Source organism: Lactuca virosa, chromosome 9 (assembly GCF_052849685.1).
Source record: "Lactuca virosa cultivar CGN04683 chromosome 9, Lactuca_virosa_CGN04683_v6, whole genome shotgun sequence".
NCBI lineage: Eukaryota > Viridiplantae > Streptophyta > Magnoliopsida > Asterales > Asteraceae > Lactuca > Lactuca virosa.
The window spans coordinates 234,031,059-234,038,787 of NC_136434.1; positions in this window are offsets into that span (position 1 = coordinate 234,031,059).

Here is a 7,729-nt window from a genome sequence, read left to right on the forward strand (position 1 = left end):
TCCTAACGTTTGCTCACTATCACTCTCTCTTGTAAAATATTCTAAAGTTATAAAATAAGTTTTAAAGTATTTCTGGTGCATCCTTCTATCCTTGATTGTGTTTCCCTTCACTCTTGTAAGTTTTTGTTACTTATACTTTATTATTGTTTCCATTAGCCTAATGATAGGCTAAAACCCTTTTAAGTGTTAAATAAGTTCACGAAATTATGGCTTTACTAATTTTGTAGAAACCTTAGGTATCATATAGCTATTTGAAATACAAAAGTCTAGGTTAATAACATGTAATTTAAATTGAAATGTTTCACCATTAGTTGTGATGTTGCCCATCTTTTAGCCAAGGTTTGACGTTCTTAGGGTTGTTTGTCATTGACTCAGTATATATCAACGTTTCAAATTAAATTACTTGTTATTGTAAATAATCCTATGACTGTATTTTGGAGTAACTATATGGTACCCTTGGGCCTTCTCTGGATTTTATGGTATATCTTTATACCTTAATAAGCATTTAGCCTCAAATGCTGAATTTTAAGAGGTACAACCTTTAAAACATCATATACAACAACTTTATGCACTAAATTATAACAGTTGAAAAAGTCTAAGATAAGTCTGGCCGATGGTTTATTCGCTTATCTTCCGCCTTTTGACTAAGTCCCATATAATCGCTTCCCATATAATCGTAAATCGATTGCCTTCCCTATATTTCAGCTGATCGCTCTATGAAATACCAAAGCTTCCCATCCACTATTTTTTGGAACCTTAATATGTCGATCATCCAAAACCCTAATATCTAAATTCTTTTGAAAACCACGGTCTCCTTCTCTTTGCATTTTCTTCTTCCCTCTAACCCTAAATAGTAACCCTGACAAACCTGTCACCACCGATTTCTGCCATCCCTCACCCTCACATTCTCTGTTTATTGCTAAAACATCCTCACCACCGCCACATGTGAGTTTCTCTGTCTCTCTATAAAAATCATCACAACCATCGCTAACCTTTTCCATCTCTCTAACTGTGTGGGTTTGTGTATGTCTTTAACCGTATGTGTATGTTTTCGATTTAAGTTTAAGCTTCACATTGCTGACTTTCTTGAAGAAATATTTTCTCAGGTTTGAAATTTGCATGTTAATAAGTTTATGTGTTTAATTTTATTTCAAAGTCTGATTTATGTTTTCTTTTAGGTTTGAAAAATGGTTTTCAGATTTAGATGAAGATGAATCTAAAGGGAACGAAAAAGAGTTTTAGTATGGGTTATCAAATTGCATCAAGTAGCCGATCTCGATTCGGAGATGACACTGAGATTATTTTTGGATAAGTGATACACATGTTTCACGCCTCTATCTGACCTTTCTTTCTCTCTTCTTTTCCTGTATCTTGATGATAGATTCACAACCAACAAAATTCGGGTTTTTTGTGGATTGAATAGATGTTGAACACTGTCAAGAAACAAGATTGCTACAGCAGCTTAAAAGGTATGGATGATGACTATAGTTCAGGGTATCTCTTTGGTATATGGTTTTTATCCTCATTTTTCTTATGCTATTGTATTGTCTTTGAGAAATTCTTCTGGATCTCATCTTCTGATTATAGATAGGTCATTTAAGATGAATGTTCATTCCATGGATTCTACATCTCAAGCTCTTAATCTTGGTGATGCTGTTAACTATGCCACCTTTATTGTTGCTTACATCAATAAGGTATATTTTTGCTAACTGATCTTTCTTTTTGTGAAATAATTTATTGGATTTTGATGATATTATAGGATTTTGATAGGAATTTGTTTACTTGAGATGAAGATAATGAAGGCTCGAATTGGACTGACGTTATTTTTGTAAGTTTAAGCGGGTTTTAGTTATTTGGTTAATTTTAGTGCAATGTAATGCATCTATTTAGTATTAATCTTAATGCTAATGATTTCATTGGTACTACTTGTGTGTCACTTTTCTAGGGTCCCGGAAAGATCCAATTATGCTATTGAACATTGATTTGGTGTCAATATTGAAGAACATGTTACTTATTAGATATGATGATGCATTATAAAAGTAGATGTCAAGGTAATTGATATTTCTCAATATGATAATGCAAGCTCCCAGTCTTTACTTTGTTATTCATATTATTGATACGATTATGTGTAAGTAGTTCTAGCCTAATTATCTTAAAAAAATCCATATAGGACTAATGAATCTCTTTCCCAACATGCTAATGAATCTCATTCTGCACCAATTCCAGACATTTGAAATGTGTACTTTTATCCCCTTTTCATTCAATTTGGTTGTATTTTAGATGACAAATAATTTCAAGGGAAAATTATGTGGATGGAAAAAGTGAAGGATGAGATGCTGCTACAGGTTTGTACCATCATTCTCCATCCTAGCATCCAATGACAATATATGGTTGTTTCTTTTTGAAACATATGTACCTATTTATAGCCTTGTACATTTAGATATTTTCTTATTAGTACATTGTCCAAGTAAGAAAATATTTGAAAGGACAATGTTGTAATACATGCAAACAAGATTATGATGATTTATTCTATCATATTTACGAGTTTTGACACTCTATGTATTAAAACGAAACTATTGGTTGAATATGCAGCACAAGATTATTTGTATTTAAGTGTCAAGGTAAGCTTGTATTTGGATATTCATACATGTCCATTGGTTGATCTAGATCTGGATGTAATGAAGCTCCGGATCTAAATTGAAGTTTTGCAACTGGTTAATTGTTAAATCTCATGCTTTATTATTCAGTAGTTGTTATAGAAATGTCCTTATCTATATATTTTCTTTATTTGTATAATTTTTTTCTGATCTGTTGTCAACGTTAACACATAAAAGTTCATTTGTTTCTTCAGCAAAAGTCAAGTGGGAAGATTTTTTTTTTGAAGGTGTATGATAATATTTTGAATATGATGCAATTTTTAAGTTAAGGTTTATAAATATTATTTAATTTTTTTTCAAATATATTGACTGATTGTACATGTGTTTTGTAGGTGACTTGAAACTTTTTGTGTTGACTTTGATGGTGGATACAGTAGGCAACTTGTAACTTTTGCCTTCTGTTATGAAGATTTTACTGAATTGGAACTTTTTTATTAATGATGTGGGTTTTACTGACCCAACAATAGCAATGTACTTACACTTTTTACTAAAATGAGCAATATGTAACCCACAATGCCAATATACTCACATTTTATTATACACAGTAGCATCATTCTTACATAATGGCAATAATATACAATAAGTTGATGTTAATGACTTAATGTTTTGGTGTCGTCAAAAGTTTCGTGGTTACTTTGTTTTTTGTCAAAATTTTAATTGTTAATCACTTAATACTTTGTAAGATTTCTCTTTTTTAATTTATTGATTTTGATTTTCTTTTTCTGAATTTTTCTAATTTATGTGGTGTATGATATTTGTCTTGCTTATTAGTTGTCAATGACTTTGAAAGTGAACATCTGTAATACATCAAAAACAAAACTAAATGTGCATTAAACATTTTCTGAATTCATGTTAATAAAAGGTATTTTTTATATTTCCAATTCGAAATTATGATTTTTTTAATTGTAAAAATGTCCACAACTTTTATGGTTTTTTTTTTTTAATAAAATATTTTCCATTTTTTATAATAATGTGCACAAGTGTGATACGAATTTTTGGTTATAGTTTTGTAAGATTGTATTGAATCAAATGTTTAGATTTTCTATAACCTAGTTGGAATTTAGGCATTCTTCTTCATATAAGACGTGTATTTTTTATCAAATTTTAATTACTTGATTATATAATTAAAATTTTAAGTTACATAATTAATTCATTACATTAGTCGTATCTTTCGTTTTCAATGATTGTTCTCGAATTTTGAATTATATAAACATGACACATTTCCTTTGAAAAAGTTTACATTTTTATTTTGATCATTTTTGATGGTATCATAGCCATTCAAGAACTATATTAAGGACATCCAACATTAATTCTATTTTTTAATAAGTAGAGAACATTTTTTATTTTGAAAAGTTTAAACTACCAGTAGAAAAATTAAGAGTATTTAACTGCATACCCTTTATATAATACAAGTCTGTTCATACCTGTAAGCATGCCACTTTATATCAACAAAGATAAACAAACATAAATGAACAAATATAAACGATTATTAATGAACGAAAATAGACATATATAATTGCATTTGTTGAAAGAAAACTAACTGTCCAAATAAAAAATAATTGCTAAAATGAAAACTAATCATTACCTCCGCGTGTCATGACCATTAGTACCATACTAACCAAAACGAAATTCCAACAAACACAAAACCAACTAACTGAATTGTCTAACAAACTAATATATAATACATATTTTTTTTAAATAACCTTCTTTCACTTTTTAGCCAAAATATGTATGCACTTTCATTTTTACCCATAATATCAATATCAAATTATTTACATTTTATTAAATAAAAAAAATACATTTTTCGATCCACAATTTGGATGCAAATTGACTGGTTTTTGTTTTTTTTTGCAGCAAAGTAAACATGTGAACTAAAAAGTGGTAGTGTAAATGGTACATCTCGGTAAATATTGATGAAGTTAGGTAAGTGTAACATACACGTTCAGTTATCATGTTTTAAAATGAATAATATTATGAAATATTATATGAATTTGAGCGTTGAGTTCTAACAGATAGTTTTTACTAGAAATGAAGTAAAACTATGTTTAGAATCACTCGGAAAATATTGGAAGTCTTATGAGATTCCAATCTAATGTCAAATATTGAAATTTAACGAAAATATAAAATTTGAAATAAGTATAATTTTATTATTGAAAGTTGTAAAGAATCTCGTTAGAAACATTTAGGCGAAAACCTCATCGAAATCCGAGTTATAACGAAGAAGTTATGACCAATCGAAGATCCGCGACAAGACCGACAAACACTATTTAGCGTAAAAAGTAAGTTTTTGATAAACTACTTTTTAGCTTTAGTGATCTAAGCGAAAGTCGTAGTATTCGTTAAACCGAGAATTTTCATAAAAAGAACGTCCAAATCTGACTTCGTATGAGGAAGTTATGATTTTTCTAAGTTTCGAAATAGTAGTAGACAGCTAGAAACTCGAAATAAAGATCGAGTGATTTTTAGTCGACGCAACCTAAACGAGAATCGAAGGTCTCGTCAATAGTAGTACAACGGTAAAAAGACAGACGAAAACAGACATCGGATGAAGAAGTTATGAATTTTTAAGGGATTTTTCCTGCCCCGGCCTATTAAAAATAATAATATTAAAAATAAAGTCAAAATTTGTCACAACTGACAAAAATTAGGTTAAGATATGAACACCCTTATAGGGTCATAGTGGACCCAATACTTCATCTCAACATTTTTTAGGGCTAAAACACTCTTAATGGACCCAACCCTTCTTATCGGGCCCTAATGGGCCAATAACCCCTCAACTTGGTTCTTTTGGGCCACAAGAAATTATCCAAGTTATGGGACCGAGAACCCTTTCCTTATTCCTCGTTGGGCCGAAACCACCTATCTTTGGGCTTTAAAGGACCAAAAACCCCTTAATGGGCCAAGCCAAAACCGAAAGCCTTTTCCTTAGGCCCTATTGGGCCGAAGATCTCGTTTGGGCTTTTCTTTGGGCCAAAGAATCTCCTTGATTTGGTTGGGCCTTTATAAAACAAAAAAAAGGAGAAAGGAAAAACACAAGAGGTTGACACCTAATTAATACATAACATATAACAATGTTATTAACTTGCACACATCTAGGAAATGAGAGTAATACCCAACATGTTTCCATGCTTCTCTCCCCCTCTCTTTCCTCTTGAAATCTCGGCCTATATACACTCACACACACCTCACAAATCTCACTTTCTTCACTAAATTCTCAAGAACATCCCTCCATTTCCTCCTCTCAAAAACTCAATTTTCTCCCATTCTTTCTTCTCAAATTTCGTGGGTGTGTGGGTTCTTCAAAGAGGTTTTCTCAAGCTTCATAACTTTGAACACCCATATTTTCAAGATCTCTCCAAGTTGCTCAAGCTAGGTTCAAAGTTTCATCATCTTCTTCTTCTACATCTCAAAAACCCCCAAGGTGAGTTCATACCCCCTTGTTTTCGGTTTTATAATGTTTTTGGGGGAGAATACAAGTGCTTTTGTGTTAGATCTATGTATATATGCATGTTTATGTGTTTAACTTTTAGATCTTTACATGCAAAAAGTTCAGGTTATTACCTTTAAAATGACTACTCTCACGTTTTCATACGATTTTTCTCCTATTTTTGGCGAATTTTACAAAACTGTCTATCAGATTTGAAATAATTTCGGACCAACCTGTGAAGGTGAGCAATTTCACACTTGTTAGAGGCCAATAAAAATTATGAGAAAAATTGTGAACAAAGTAGACAAAATTTCCAAACTTCCAGAATTTACGAATCCAAATTTCGACTTAGGATGATTTTTCTACAAATTTTCCAACAACTAGGTCAGAAAAGCCAAAAACCAGAAAAATATGTATTTCACAAAAATCAAGCCAAAAATGATATTTTCGACAAAAATGAGTTTACAATGTTATTTTTACCACAAACTAGTCAAAAACACAAGTTTTGAACAAAATGGGGGCTAAAGTGTTATTTTTACTAGAATTGGGCCTTAATTGAAAACTTTATGGCTTATTGGGCCAAGAACGTCATTTTTACAAAAAGTGGGCTTTTTATATCAATTTTGTAAATAATCGAGCTAAAATAAACAAAACAATAACAAACGGGTTAAAAACGATATTCTTATCCTTATTGGGCCTGAAAATAATATACATGTTTAGTGGGCCTTAGTGTCCCTTTTACATGTATATTGGGCTCAGGGTAGACATTCACATTCCTTTTGTGCTTGGGAATAATAGATACGTATAGTGGGCCTTAGTGGTCCACTTACATGTTTATTGGGTCTGCAAATGAGTTTTATATGTGTTCTTCTTTCTTTTCCGTGTAAATTTTCGATTAAGGATCTAGTGAGACCTGTCGGTTGGCACCTTTGAATGTACAGTCGTAGCCTGTAGTTATAACCAGAGTTTCCTGGAGGGAAAGCGCGAGTTTGTGTATAGATCTATACGGGGGTGACACCCCACACCTGAGCTGTTCGGTACAGTTAGACTAGGCCAGTCTAGGGTGACAAAAACCTTATCCTATTCCGTCGGCGTCCCAAAGACGCAAAGGCAGGCGAAATTGTCATTATTTAGTATGGTTATAACGACTCACTTAGAGGAATTAACGTTATAAGATTTACGGGAAACCATTCTATTTTCTTTTTGGATAAAACGGGAAACCTTCTTCTTGATAAAACGGAAATCTATACGCACTGGTACTCAACCACGGGGGTTGAGATTCCAGCATCATCTATCGCAGACAACATCGGGTTGTCTGGAAATCATTCTCTTTCTATTTTTTGTAACCATTAACACACATGCATTAATATAAGATCGGACACAAATATTTCAAACCATTTCTTTTTAGAAAGTATCGGATATTTTTGAAAGCACTTTGAAAAGGATTCTAAACAAGTACAAAAACCATTTTTATTCAAAACTGCTTATGAACTCACCAACTTTTTAGTTGACGCGTTTCAAAACGACTTGTATTCTCAGGAATTCAAGTAGCAGGTAATAAGTTCGACTATAAGATCAAGTGGTGCGACTTCAAGAAATTTTACTTACTTACTTTTGTGTAACTGATGAACAAGATTCAATATGT